Source organism: Mirounga angustirostris, unplaced genomic scaffold, assembly GCF_029215605.1.
Source record: "Mirounga angustirostris isolate CCGP_5_RB_7025 unplaced genomic scaffold, mMirAng1.0.hap1 SCAF_12, whole genome shotgun sequence".
Taxonomy (NCBI): domain Eukaryota; kingdom Metazoa; phylum Chordata; class Mammalia; order Carnivora; family Phocidae; genus Mirounga; species Mirounga angustirostris.
Genome location: NW_026991720.1, coordinates 40,455,443 through 40,470,959, shown reverse-complemented (window position 1 = coordinate 40,470,959; position 15,517 = coordinate 40,455,443). Strand labels below are relative to the sequence as shown.

Below are 15,517 nucleotides of genomic sequence, written 5' to 3'. Positions count from 1 at the left end.
ATGCTCTTGAGAAGCAGTGGAGCCTCACCGGTGGTTGAGAGCTGACCCACTGGGTCAGACCTTCTGCCTTTAGAACTTAGCTCTGCCACTTACTAGCTATGTGGCCCTTGTCAAGTTACTTAACCTTTCTCAGCCTCAGTTACTTCAACTATAAAATGGAAATAATAGTACCCTACCCTGTATTGTTAATAATAATAATATAATAATATAAATATGTAAGTATTAAATATAATTTAAAAATTTAAAAATATATAATTATATAACTATTATTAACTATTATTATTATTATTATTACTACTAGTACTCTCTTCCTATCTAGTCTGTGACCTCCTCAACAGCTAGATGAGGGTCTCTTTTTTATTCAATAACTATCAATTGAGTTCTCCAGAACCCCTTATTTTCAATTCAGAAAATTTTCCAAAATGTTCTTCAATGAAAAAGGGTCCAGATAGGAGTCTATCTTAGTCTGTTTGAGCTGCTGTAACAAAATACCATGGACTGGGTAGCATACAAACACCAACAGAAATTTATTTCTCCCAGTTCAGGAGGCTGAAAGTCCAAGATCGGGGTGTTAGCATGGTTGGGTGAAGGCCCTCCTTCTGGGTCAGAGCTGGCATCATCTTTTCACTGTGTCCTCAGGTGATAGATAGACAGGGTTAGAGATCTCTGTGGGTTCTCTTTTATAAGAACACTAATCCCATTCATGAGGGCAAAGCATCCCAAGTTCCCACCTCTTAATACCATCAACTATAGGGGTTAGGGCTTCAACAAATTATTTGGGGAGGGGGTAGAAGCATTCAGACCACAGTAGATTCATTACAAAACCCCCCATATATATGGCAGTCATTTATCTTTCAGGATTGCATATCTCCTGAGAAAATCCTCTGAATAAGGACCACATCTGTCTCTAGGGCATTTTTGGGGCTTTAGCCTACTTGACACTGTCCGGATCTCCTTCCCTTTCTTGTAGAACTTTCCCCATTCTCCATCAAGCACTTGCAATTCTATATATTTGTTCCTTGATAATTTTTTTTCTGTTCCCTTATGGGAATGAGACAAATTTCAGGGAAACAAAGTATGATATCTATTTACAGTAAAACAGGTAAGAGTTCCGATAATAATATATAGGTGATCAGGTGTCCAATTGCACAACTGAAGCAAATTAACTTTTATAAAAGAGAGGAGGCTAAGCTGAGTGATGCTATTCTTGAAAGCAAATCTACAGATTCATTGGCTGTTTTATTATGAATACATTTTCTCTCAACCTGGAAATTCAGAGAAGCTCATGAACTTCTATTTATTATTTTATTTTATATCCTTAAAATTTTTTTTTACTGTTTTCCCCTTTAAAGACAGATATCACAGACTGAAGAAAAAACAACAGATAATTGAGATTCTTTTATCAGCCTCCTCCACTAAGCACTTTAAGAGACATTTTATTTATTCCTGGCTTTCGGGAAAATTTCAGCCCACAGATTATTTGTCATTTTTCTCATTTTGGTTAATTTGTCATTATAGTTAGTTTTATTCTTAGATGCTGGGATTTTTAAAATTGAAGTAAAATTGACACATAATATTCTATCAGTTTCAGGTGTACATCATAGTGATTCTATATTTTTATACATTATGAAATGATCCCCACAATGTCTCTCTTTTTTTTTAATTGAGGTAAATGGTGTATCTCGGATCTTTTCTCTCTGAAATTAAGAAATCTTCACAAAGATGATTTGGCAGAGGAAGGAAAGTGAAGGGAAACAAGGAAGACAAAGAAAATATGAAAACCTCCATCTTGCAAATGAATATGACTTCATAATTAACTCTCTTCCGTTGGGAGGTGTCAAGGGAAAATGGTGGCTGAGTTCCAGACAATAGTACGAGCTTCCGTTGTGGATGCTGCACTTGGCTGCCGGCAGGAATCAAGATCTAAGTAGCTCCATTTCCCATTCATCTTTCATGATAGTTTTAAAAAAATGGCGAGCATCAGCTTAAAACCTCATCCTAACGACATATTTCCTATTACAACGTTCTCGCAGAGCCTCTCATACCTGCTACCTTTCTTAAGGGTGATAATGAGTAAGGATAACCACAATTAAAGTAGTTCAGGAGGATGGATGATAGGAACTGAGACTGAGAGGGGCACGCCATAGGCCTCCAAGGACCTTTAGAACTCAAAGCCCAATCCCTCCTCTGTGCGGTCTGTCTGCACCTTCCTACAAGCGTTCTCTCTTTCTCTCCAGTGGGCTTTCCCTATGATGGGAGCACATGATGATGGGAGCATGTTTTCTGGGAAGTGGAGATATTAAAGGGAATAGTTATCTCAGTGGACTGTGGGCTTCCTGGTGGTAGAACTCTTTAACTAATGAACGAGAAAAAAGAGAGATTAGTCAAACACATAGGACAGAATGTATTAACCTAACAAGTGAAATTCCTTCTGAAATTGGACTCACATCTCATAGAAAAACCCTGTATGTCAATATTATATCTTAAGGTAGGAAAGTAAAGGTAGAACGTTAACTCAATTTCAGTTTAGGGAAAACAGTTCCAAGGATGCCATGACAACTGAAAACCATATAAGGAGGGGAACCTGATTAAACACCCTTGTGGTGGCTGAATATACAGCAGCGGAGGGCCTGGTCTATGGGCATAGCATTGGCTGGGATTTCCAAAGAAGAAGAGGTTGGGTGGGTATCTTGGAATTCTCAAGGCACCTGCTAGAATTTAGAACTGAAGTTCTAAAATGAATGCATTTCAAGAAAAAAAAAAAAGAGAGAGAGAGAGAGAGAAACTCTTCCTAAGAATAGCAAATCTTAAATGACATCTATGGGACTGGGATCATGAATTAATTCATTCAGTTACATTCAGGGAGTGTGTACTCTCTACCAAGTTTTGGAAATTAGAAAAAGTCATAAATAATTCTAATGTATCATGAGAAGAACCATAAATATACCATAGTTTATTAGGCAGAGAGGTAGCACTGAAAGTAAGATGTTGGCGGTGAGTCAAGAAAGATGAGTAGCAATTTTCCAGGTAGAGAGGGGAGAGGGACATCCCACGCATGGTATGGAATAGCCTGGCACATGGGAAAACCGAAAACAGCTGTGCTTAGCTGGAACACAGACAGTGAGGGAGCTGGCCAGAGGGGAGACTGGCAATGAAGCTTATATGGGCAAATCACAGAAACCTCATGTTCCAGGCCAAGGAGGTTGGACTCCTCCTGCAGGAACCACCAAAAGGCTCTACACAAGGAGGGACACGGGCACCAAAGTTGTGTATCAGAACAGTCGCCCTTCTAAATACTACCTATTCCAGCCAGACTCTACTTCAAATCCTAAATTTGGATCTTATTAAACATTAGGTCTTAGACTGTTGCCTAACATCCCTGGCCTTGACCTCATGGTTTAGCTCATCTTTCCTAGGACAAATGTCTCTCTTTATTCCTTGGCGGTGTGTTGAATCTGGGAGCGGGAGGCTTGCAAGTGCACGGGCTGGAGGCTGTTCACACCACCACCATCTCCCATGTAGGTGCTCTGAAACCGGAGTCCTCCTGCTGGCAGAGCCTGTCTCCCTGCTCGCATTCTGAGGCCCGCGATAACGGAAGGTGTAAAAGAAACCTTAACACTGTACAAAAAGCAGAACCACAGAGATCTCAGAACGAGTATGTCCTCCTGGCACTGCCTTAAAAAAACACACGTAAACAAAACCAAACGGAAACACTGAGTGGAAATGTGTTTTCTCCTGCTGCAGTGGCACATTTGGCCAACTTCTCCTTAAAGGACATAGAGTCAGTAAATACAATGCAAACATTTCATGACAAGAACAGGGTGCATGAAACTTACTACACGTTGCAGGAGATAGGAGTGGAATGCACTTCATCTGACGGAGGCAATCAGAGAACGGAGAGGGAAGGGTGCCTCCACGGGGCCAGGGATGGTGGGGGACAACCAGAAGGAAGAAAAATGGAAGGCAGGCACATGAGAAAGACCACTTTCTGGGCAGCAGTCTCAACTCTGGACAATTTTGCCCTCCCTCCCCCCACCCACCCCACCGCCCCAACTCCCCAGGGAACATTAGGCAATGTTTGGTCATCGCAACTGGAGATGGGGGTGTTCCTGGCCTTCAGGGATGCCGCTAAACATCTTAGGATGCACAGAACAGCCCCCACAACAGAGAATTACCCAGCCCCAGTGTCAGCAGTGCTGAGGCCTGAGAAAACCCTGAAACCTTACAAAGTTTTTGCCTGTGCCCACCCTTGGCAGCTCTACTCTACTTTCCATGGCTGCATCTGAAGACAACTGCCAGTAGATTTAAAAAAAAAAAACCACCGTAATGTCTAAAAATAAAACCATTTTTATACTTCAAGGAACAAACAGAGCGATCATTTTTTTTTTTTTCGTGACTCTCTCAGTGCTTGAACATTTCCAAAGGCTGGGAAGAGCAATGCTGCAATCTATACATAGCTCCTGGCCCCTCAGAACCTCCCTGTGCCGCGCCTTGCCCGGCCTCTCCGGGCTGGCTACTGCAGTAAAAGAGAAGACCCTTAATTTATGAAAGGATGCTATTCCTGGCCGGTAATAGCCAGAAACTTCCAGGGAAGGCAGCCTTCCTAATGCCCAGAATCCCTTCCATCCTATCACTCAATTCCTAGCATTTGGTCCCCAGACTGCCCCTACTCATTTCAATTTTCCTGGGCCTTCATTCCAGTCCTGAAACCCCAGCAAAAAGTCTGTGCAGCTTTACCCCAACCCCTCTGACTCTGATTGCAAAGATAAGCCAGAAAATGAATGTCCTAACAAGCAATTTTTTAAAAAAGGCGAAAGGTCTGTGTGCCATTAAGAATCCGGAGTCCAGGCTGGCTATTACCTCAGACAAATCACCTCCTCATAATTTTCTTCCAACAAATGTCTATGAGGGCTGCCAGGCTACAGCAGAAATTTGTTTAATGACAGTCTCTGGATAATTAAACACTCTGAGCAATGATGATGGATGCATCTCCCCTCCAGCCCACCCCGCCACGGCCTCTTTTCTGACCGCAGACCCCGCAGCCACACAGAGGACCGAGTACAGATGAATGCCCCGGGCCAGAGGAATCAATCTGGATTTTACGCGTGCTCTGTTCCTTCCCATTTCCCTCCAAGGCCCCTTCATCTTCATTCTTCCGTCCCCAGACCCCAGAGTGGTACTGGCTTGGCTACAACGTTGGGGTAATATTTTTACCTTCTTGCCCTCCTTTTCCTGACCGTGTTATGTAAGGAAGATCCCAGCTGCCCAAGGCAAGGAGATGGAGGGAGGGAAGGACGCCGAATTCGTGACCAAGACTCCGTCCTCATTTCTTCCCTGCTATGTAGTCTCAGCAGAATTCACTGTCCTCGGGACGACGGCAGGCTGTCCCACAGGAGGGCAGGCCTAAGACCCAGGCCTGCCTCCTCATTTCATAGATGAAGAACCGGGTTTGGGCTTGGAGTGACTTGCTCAAGGTCATGCATTAGTTAGTGACTTGGGTAGGGCCTGGGTCTTACTGGAACTCCAGACTCTCTAAGGGGGATAGCCGTGCATTTTTAAGCTCAAGTGGGCAATTTTTCCTTTTGTCTTATGTGTGGTAGGGTTAGAGGCTCTTTGCAGGGTCCCCCAGAGTCCCATGGGTGAAGGGACCCGCTCAAACTGAGGCTGGGATTTCAGGTCTTTGCCTTTTTTTAGCTTCGGCCTTTGCTAGGGATTGCACTTAAACCTGACATGATTAAAGCTTTCCCCCTCCCGCATCTCCCCTTACTGTGAGCAAGGAGAAGATGGAGAGGAAACCCAGCTCTCAATGCCTGAACTTACTCCCCAGGAGGCTGCATTCATGCATGCTACCAATTCACAGAGGGGCAAGCAGGAGCCATATGATCTGCTCTGCGTGCTTTCATTTCATCCATGAATTTCTGAAGCCCAGAGGCCTGTCCTTCTAGTTCCCAAACTACTATTATGTTCAAATTCCTATTAGACTCTTACAATTGATACTTTTCTCTATATCTAATGCAATGGAATGCCCTAATGTATTGTGTTTCCTGCTTTTTAAATTAATTGTGTCCTAATTCCACACGTGCTGGAGAAAAACAGATCCCTGCATATCTTAATGTAATCTACTCATTTTCCTGGATCCACTCCTCTATTTTTTGTTGGAATATCTAGAAACACATAAAAGGTACACTGTATTTTCCACCAAACCAAAAAGGACGAGGGCTTGGAAAATGACAAACAAATGGTTGAAACGTTCTGTGCATTTTTGCTCAGCCTGTCTTTCTTCACTCTCCTTAATGCTATGGAAATTGCTGCTTCCATTTCACTTGGAGTGGGTATTTGCCTCCAATTAAAGAATCTGAGTGACTCCTGCTAGATGAGGCTGCCAAAGAGCACATCCAGGCTCTTGACACTTTTGGTAACCAAAATGCACGGGCCAGCCGACGGGAGAGACGGAGGACTGTGGGCAATGCCGTTGGGTGGACGTGGCAGCCTTGGAATGGGCTCCAAGGCTCACAACTGGGGTGGCTCTTGCATATTTTTGGTAAATCAATTTTCATTTTCCATCTCTAAGTGAGAGGAACCCACAACTAGAAAGATTTACTCAAACATTTAAAATTACCAGTTGTATCCCCTGACAGAGAGCTGAAATTTGGGAGTCTTAGAGTGATTTCTGAGCTCGGAGAGGGAAGCAGTGTGGTGTGTGGGGGCATGCATGGAAGCCGGTATCAGGCAGAGCTAGATCCGAATCCTAAGCTGACCGTTTTAGTTGTGTGACTTTCGGCAAGCTGAGTCCACCCTTTCTTAGATGTATCATCAAGGTACAATTTTGCACATTTCTTTTTGCGTGTGGCTTGAGTAAAGAATAGATGCCTCTTCTTGCTCCCAGCACCAGAACACCCAAATGCAGCCCCAGATACAGGGCAATCAGTATCTTGTTAATGAATGAAGCCCGTGCTGACGAGTGCCCCATCATTCCTCAGCATAGCAAGGTGATCAGCTTCTCTCCTTTATCTGCTGTCTGCTACATGTCACTACTGACCAGGATGACACAAAGCCTGAGGCTGGCGTGGCAGCCCATGCATATAACGTAGCCCAGAATTGAGAATTCCCCACTGTGGTACCACATCCAGTCTTACTTTTGGGAGACAGTCCCAAACTGTCTTATTTTTTGTAAAACACATGGCCCTTCTTCCCATATCATTAGTATGACTCTACTCATCAAACTTGAAGGAACTAGATCACAGTGGAGTATGAATGACTGACAGAGGCCCATGGGCAATTTACATATTTAAAGAAATTGATTACTTTTAAAGACTGTCATTTCAACAACTGTAATAGGCTCAAGGGAGAGAGGTTTTGGGGTTCAAATCGCAGGAAGTAGGTGACTGGTCTCTCAACTCTTCTGGGAAGCCGGACTTGAATTTAACCTAAATACGGCAGGCCAATCAACCTCTGATTATTAGGAAACCCGAGCTTCATCTCTTTGTGCTCCATCACTTCCTTTGGCTGTTGGTAAATCTCTGAAAAGCTCAAAAGGCAAATCAGGAAAAAGAAGATTCTGAAGTTCATTTTTTTTCCCACTTATTAACCAAGAAGATAAGCTCCTTTAGGTTCAGGTGAGGCTTCAAGATGAAGTCCAGGATTCATAAACGTGTCTTCCCTCGGCCCCAGAAAACAGAAATCTGGTTGTCTTTTGTCACCTGCACTTTCTATCCAAGAATAGGATGATTTTTTTTTATTCTTATGTTAATCCCCATACATTACATCATTAATTTTAGATGAAGTGTTCCATGATTCATTGTTTGTGCATAACACCCAGTGCTCCATGCAGAATGTGCCCTCCTCAATACCCACCACCAGGCTAACCCATCCTCCCACCCCCTCCCCTCTAGAACCCTCAGTTTGTTTTTCAGAGTCCATCGTCTCTTATGGTTCGTCTCTCCCTCTGATTCCCCCCGCTTCAAGAATAGGATGATTTTAAGGCATTCTGAATCTCCTCCTAGCTGCTACCCTGCAGAATCCAGGGCTTTGACAGTAATGCCTACTCTTCCCCATCCAATCAATAGGACTTTAAGCAAATCATTTAGTGTAACCAGTCAAAAAGAACCATCTGTAAATCAGGTGCAGAAGGCAATTAAAACAGCATCAGCGGCATACAAACAGCATTTTATATTTGAAAAGTTGAGTCTCTGATAAGAACGGCGTATTTTGCCATCTTTTTTTAACCCCCCTCCAGGAAGCACTGACAAGAAAAGTAGCAGGAGCCAAAACACCCTGCAACCAAAAGATAATGTCGACATCTATTTCAGACCTTGCTTGGATCCCACTGCCTAATTAATAACACTCGCCTCTAAAGAGTTGGCCAGCCATCCTCCCAACCCCATTCCCAGTCTTGACTGTAAATATTAACTATGGTCTATAAAGCGGTCAGTCATCCCCCCCTCCGTGGGGCTGTTTGGAGAGGCCCCAGGAATGAGACAACCCCTGCAGAGCAAGGAGGCTTTTTCTACTAGACTGAATGTGAAAGAGCTTTTCTGAATGGCAAGAATGTACCCAAGTGTACATTCTGTACGTCTGATACAAACAGAGCTGCAGAGTGAGTGTGTGTGCTTTTGCACATGCAAGGTCATGGACAATGGGCTAGAAGGACAACAGTGACGGAGAACAAGGCAGCATAGCCACATTCCTGGAGGGTTTTGTCTGGCCAGCCACGGAGCTAAGTGCTGTACCTGTCTTAGTAGTAGAGATGTCACTGTCTCCACATTACCAAGAAAGGGCAATTCAGAGACGGTCAGAACTTTACTCAAGGTCACACAGCTAGTAAGTATCAGACTGGGAACTGAACAGAACCTCCAGGGGACAGCAAAGCACATACTCCTTACTGCTGCCTTTGAGGAATTACCTCGGTCTGGGCAGCTACAGGCTGCGATTTGGACTCCTGCCAGGCTCACTTCCCGATGTCCAGAGGCAGGCCATACTGCTGAGCCTTGCCTTCCCTCCTGTGTGGAAGAATCAGTAGGTACTTCATATGCTCTTAATTTCCTAGGTTTCCCTCTTCTGTTGGGCCTCCTGCCTCCCATATCTGGTTTTCTGAAGGAAGGTGAATACATATCAAGGTACTAGTTAGAAAATTTCTCACTCTAGGTTGGAATTAAAATTGTCATATAACTATTTCTTAATGGGCAAATATACCCTGACCCTCAGGATCACCCTCCAAACCTTTATTAAGCACCCTTAAAGTCCTCCAGCTTGCTATTCAACATGGCCCAGCTCTGAATGGTTGGCACTCAGTAAATACTTGTTGAATAAATGAACAATGAATGGATCAATTAGCTGTTAGATTTAAAAGTGGGTAGGTCTTAAAATCACTGTAGAAGAACAATATAAAAGTAGCTGGCAGGGTGTACTAAAATATTAAATATTAAAGTCTACGATAGCCAAATCCATTGTTTTGGCTTCCAAATGCACTTGAAAAACATTGCTTCCAGGGTGAGTCCCCTGCATGTGGGCCAAAGCTTGTCTGGTCAATGAGTTACTCCCAAAGTGTAAGTAAGGAGGTTCATCAGCTTTGCACACCCCTTTGGGAGCAATTGAGAAAATGAATAGATCCAAGTGGCCTAACGAAATAATGCAACTCCAAAAGGGCCTAAATTATGTTTGGGGATTATGTTGCTCATTAAGTAGCATCCCTGCTGTGAGGAGAACTGGTCAACCCAATGCAAAGAGAGGTGAGAAACACATCCAGTCAGTGAGCGGCCATGAACTCTCTCACTATATTACTACTGAACTGACCATCCTGTTGCATAAGATCCCCCAGCCCTCAGGCCAGCTGCCATTGACCAGGGAGTAGCCATGGCCCCAGATGTGTCTAAAAATGCTAAGTGGGCTATTTGGGGCCCGAGGAAGTCTTGTTAATATCAATAGCAGGCCAATGTTAGGAAGTTCAAAAGCTGTATTTTGCTTCCAAATTACAGATTCAACAAATTTTATTCCACAGGCATATATTGTAATATTTTAAAAGGTGCTTTTTTAAGATAGAGTTTAAAGCCTACCTGTGTGCAATTCTCCCAAGTTAAAGCTAAAATTTCCTAACCTTTGAAGGTTCGTTTCTCTTATGCTGTCATTAAAATTACTTATGCCTTTCATTTGCTGAGTCGTATTTAGTGGGAAATCTCCCAAGCCACATACTGCTCCGTTACTCACTCTTGTGTTCTGGGGCATTGCTCCTTATAAGAGTAAGCCATAATTGAAATACCCCCTAAAATAGGATAAAATCATCTTCTACAGGGCATGCTAAGGTACCTAATTTAAGTAAACTTGGCTCTATTTTCTGCTCTCACTGAGAGAGTCTATCATTCCAACCATGTCATATTTGCAATTTCAGCTGTTTCCCAATCAGGCAAGTGTTAAAAAAAAAAAAAAAGCCACAGAGTATTCTCTAGAGTGGTAAAGGTTTCCTTCCTCTACTGTATAATGAGGGTATGCAGACAAATTCAGTGACTTTTCAGACAGAATTCTTACTTGAGAGGTGAGATTATGGGTACTTTTAGTTTCTTTCTCTCCATCTCCATCCTTATCATGTTATTAGTCCATTGAAAAAGGTCAGAATGGAAATGAGTTTCTGGCTTTCCTATTGCCTTGATCCATTAGCATCAATTTTATAGTTGATACACTGAGTCTTAAATAATGCAAAATTTGAATAAGATGGAAATTTTGGCCATGATCACTACTGACTGCCAACTTATAGTAAGAAAAGTGGGTGCAAATTTGGAGAGAGAAGTGTTTCCTTTAGAACATGTAAGGTGGCTTTCTGGGATCCATATAAGAGGGTCAATCTCCTAGGACCAGGACTGGCTGCCTGAGTTGTCATGAGTGCTCTTGGGAAAGGGGCCTGTCATGTATGAATTTGTGGCCTTAAGTAAAACTCATTTATCTTCTCCAGGCCTCAGTTTCATAATCTCCCCAATCACAACACTACCATAGACTCTACAGAGTTGTAGGATTATATTGCAAACACACGGACAGCACCCAACACATAGTAGGTCCTCAATACATGTAACTGAAACACAAATTGAAAACACAAGCTATGTGACCTTGGGCACACACACAATTACCTTCATGAAAAGGAGAATAGCATTACGTATCTCACAGAATTCTTTTAAGGACCATCTGTAGGTATCAAACAGTAATTGAGCAAATTTTATGTGCCAGGGACTTCTGTGTATATATGTGTCTCTCTTTAAAGATGTGAGCGACCATCAGAAAGCTCTGTCAATACAATGTATTGTTTCAGGTAACCAGATATTATATGGAAGAAATTGCACGGGCTCAGGTGGCAAACATGCACTGAAATATAAGATGACCTGCTCTTTAGAAGGTAAATCTCATTCATTGATTCATTAAACATTTATCATGCATGTGTTAGGAGGCAGGCAAGGCACTATTAGACACAGTTTAATAAAACGTGGCCCCTGTCAATGCATGAGAGAGAATTTCCACACAGTTCTTGGCTCAGTATCTTTAGCTAGAAGTATTAGTTTCCTTCTTTTCTTCCCTCCAGGAGATCTCTGATTAACTGGGAGACAAGTGAAAATCAATTCAAGGATTGGGTGGTAAATGCTAACAGAGAGCAATATGCCTGACGCCCTCCTGTCACTCCCAGATTCATGGACAGAGGTGAAAAAAAGCGTGCTGGGACTACTTTCTAATGGAATCTTGAAATGCAGGATAAACAATGCTTTTAATTCAGACCCCATGAATTGAAAGACTTCGTAATTTGGAGAAGGGTGGCCCGTGCTTACTCTTGTAGGGGCACAGGGTGGGAGGCTAGAGTGCTAAGGAAATACTAAGTGAGACACAGCTGGAAGGTTCTACGGGTATATATTTTTGTTGACCGGGGAGAAAGAACGGGCTGAGAAGATCCAGAGAGCAGAGATAGAGCACAAGGACAAGAGCTGATTTTGTTCTTTTTTCTAGGCCTCAAACACCCAACAAGCTCTTGGATGTTTCCAAGATAAAGGTTCCCTATAACTCTTCAGCCTGCTGAGTAACTCAACAACATTCTCCTGTGTGCTCCATTCACCTTGGAGTGCCCCACATCATGCTTGGTGCCAGCACAGAAAAGGCTCTGTAAATATTTGTTGACTTGGCAGATGAATGGGAAATGCCTGTGTGACGCCTCAGGGTTCCTCCTGCAGGCGACAGAGACAGTGGTGCTCCAGCCAGGGCTCAGGAATTTTGTTTGGATTGGCCTTGAAAGGACAAGAAGAATCAGTCTTGCTCTTTATAGCAATCCAGAGAGGCTCACCGAGGTAACCCCTGCCTCAAAGCAGCTCAGAGCATAAGGGGCTGGAAAGGAACTTTTATGCCTCTCACAGGCTGAAGGCTGGGAGCGACTGTAGTCCACGCTTGCTTAGAAGGGACTAGTCACAGTGTCACAGACTCTGTGTAGCTAAAACTTTACAGGAACAGGGTGCAACTGTGGCATTTTCTTTTCTTTTCTTTTCTTTTTTTTTTAAGATTTTATTTATTTATTTGAGACAGAGAGAATGAGAAACAGAGAGCACGAGAGGGAGGAGGGTCAGAGGGAGAAGCAGACTCCCTGCCGAGCAGGGAGCCCGATGCGGGACTCGATCCAGGGACTCCAGGATCATGACCTGAGCCGAAGGCAGTCGCTTAACCAACTGAGCCACCCAGGCACCCACAACTGTGGCATTTTCAAGGACACCAATCTGTCTGGTCCAGGGCACCCCAGATAGGAATGACTAGTCACTTTTTTCTAGGAAGACCAGGCAGTTTCTAGTTGAAGAACTGGGACGCTAACTCTATGCTTTTCTCTTGGAACATGAGTTCTCACCAACCCTCCAACGTGAGAAATTAGTGGTGAAATCATAGTCTTATGAGCAACAGTGACCCAAGCTTGTCTATCCACACACACTTTAAAAAGCTTTCAGTGAAATATTTCTTGGGCTTGGGTGAGCTACAGTGAGAGGCATGTGACCAACACAAGTCCTTGGGAGGAGAGAGATCCAGAACCAGGGCAAGAGGATAAGGGCAAAGCTCTTCTGCATGCAAGGGCTGGATCTCTGTGGGAAGAAGGGCAATTCCATGACACTCTTCCAGGCACATGAACTTGGGGAGGTTTGGGGTCTCCAACTGCTAGGCAGGGAGGGCAGGGAGCTGCAGGGCAGAATGCAGGGGCAGCTGAGGGTCCCAGCTAGACAAGCAGTGATCTTGTGCTTCCAGGTCTGTGATTTCTACACTGTGTTCAAAAGACATGAGGGATTCCATCTCAGAAGACCAAAGGCCAAGAGTTCAAGTTGTCCCCTCCCATTGGAGTAAGAACGGCTCTGCTTTTATCTCTATTATTAACTGAGCTTCCCCTCGGCCTTTTTTTTTTTGAAAGAAGGGTTTTGGCTGTGGAAATGTTTGAAATATGCTGATCTAGTTCTCCTGGCTGGATCCCAGGGGCTCTGGGCGGGTAGGGGGCTGGAGAGAGCCCTGTGGGACTGAAGCCAAGGGGGCGGGGTTGAGGGCGGGTCTCACTCCTAGGGGAAATACGCAGCACCAGGAAGCAGGAGTAAGGTCTTAAAGAGATTAGGCCAGCCCAGCAAGGGACAAACACTGTGGAGAACTGGGCTAGTCACATTTCTGGCATTTTGCAAATCAGGCTTATTATGTGCAAATTTAATACAGTCTGTCTCCCAACCTACACGGTAGGACCGAGGCTGCTGAAGTACTTTTCCAATTAGCTCAGGAGCCAGAGTGGTCTGAGAGGACATCTGCCTTTGCATTAGAAATTGCAGGCAGGGAAGGGCACAGGCTTAACAGTATTCACAGGATGTCCATCACTGCACACACCTGGGAAACCAAACCTGGAGGGGGAAGAGAAGCTTGGGACATGGCTAGGGAAGGCTGCGAGCTGTTTCCTTTTGGGCAGTACACAAATTAATGACATTGGGATTGTTTCTGCTTTGGATACAACTAATTGAAATGATTGAAATGGAAATGAACATGTGCTTTTGATGATTAGGAGATGAAAAAGAAACAATTACCATGAAGGTTAATAATGGGCAAAATCATTTTTTTCTCCTCAACGATACAGATGCTCACGAGAGGAAATGTCCTTGAAAAACTTCTTAATTTTGCAATCCTCCACTGGAGACCCTAGAAAAAACTTCACATACTTAAGGGCCAGATAAATTCTAAAGAAAACTCACAGAAGTAGTTCAAGTAAGGGGATAGAGCCAAAAACCCAGGTTGTCCCCAAGGTCTGAGTGTGAGGAAACTCTTCCCCCATTTCTCGTCACCGGAGTGAGATGCCAGGCATGCGAGAAAGTTTCTGTTCTTCCATCTTGGAGTTTCCTGTTCCTGCTCAACCATAGTCAACACCACCACTGCAAGCTTCTCCTGAGAACTTATTGAGATATTGCTCTATCTCTTCTAAAAAAGTACCTAACTAGCCTAACTGCAAAGTTGCGGGGAGTCCATTTTCTCTCCTGATATCCTTACTCAGGGAGCCAGCCTACCTGATATCTTGATCATAGTGCATTAAGGCACAAAGTGTGGCTAACAGTTCAGTGGCCCTACTGAGGCCGTCTACGAGGTGGAAATCCATCCCCCCAGCACAAGCACTCCCAGAATTCTCTCTTGACACTCAACACCTCAACATTTTTCACTCACAGAAACACTCCACATTATGAGGCTCTTGGTGCTCGTATTAGAAAGTACACGGTCAAGGGTGTGGAACAAAGTTTCTAAGAAGTGGAGCCTAAGGAACTACTCCGAAAAGCATAGGAAGTGCTTCATCACTCCAATAAGAGAATGGGTGATAGCATGCTAGATGAGAAAGGCAGAGGCATTTGGTGCTGAATGTCTGCCTAACCCTCACCAGCTGTGTGATTCTGGAAAGAAGGGATTAACTTCCCTAAATTTGAGAGATTTCATCTGTACACAGGGCCTGCTGAGGTGGGCGGTTGTTGGTGGCTTACCTAATGGTTGCCTTCCTTCTTCCTCCTACTTTTTATTCATGTGTCTGTCTATTCTCTGGGCAGTCCTTGAGCCTGAGTAAATCCTAATCCCACTTCCAGACGCAGATCTGATTGGTCTGAGTATAACCCGTCCTTTTCAGAACAGGGTGTGTGCTCAAATTCAAGGCAAGGAGATAAGCAGAGGGTTGAATGGGTGCTTCTAGGGATGTTCTTGCTTCCTCTGAGGTCATGTCCTAATGTGACCCCTCTCTCCTTCACTGGCCATTGTGGTGTGCTATGTCCATCACTAAAGCTGCCACACAGAGGAGGGCAGAGCCCCAGGAATCGCAGAAAAATGAAGCCCCTGGATTAAGCCAGCCCTGAAGTCCATATCATTTCTACCTTCTAGTTATATGAGCCAATTTTCTTGTTAAAGATGATTAAAAATTTAAGTTTTCCATTACTTGCAAATTAAAGTATATAAAGTAATACAGATATATAGTAGATTTTGGGGGGAGATAAATAAAAAAATAAGAGATGTGTGAACA

The 15,517-nt window shown here is 43.8% G+C and overlaps 1 protein-coding gene across 10 annotated transcripts in view; it reads right to left on the bottom strand.

Moving 5' to 3' along the window:
- Window positions 1-15,517, bottom strand: part of ELMO1 (engulfment and cell motility 1) — a 520,853-nt gene that overhangs the window by 67,595 nt on the left and 437,741 nt on the right. The gene's annotated exons all lie outside the window — the stretch shown is intronic.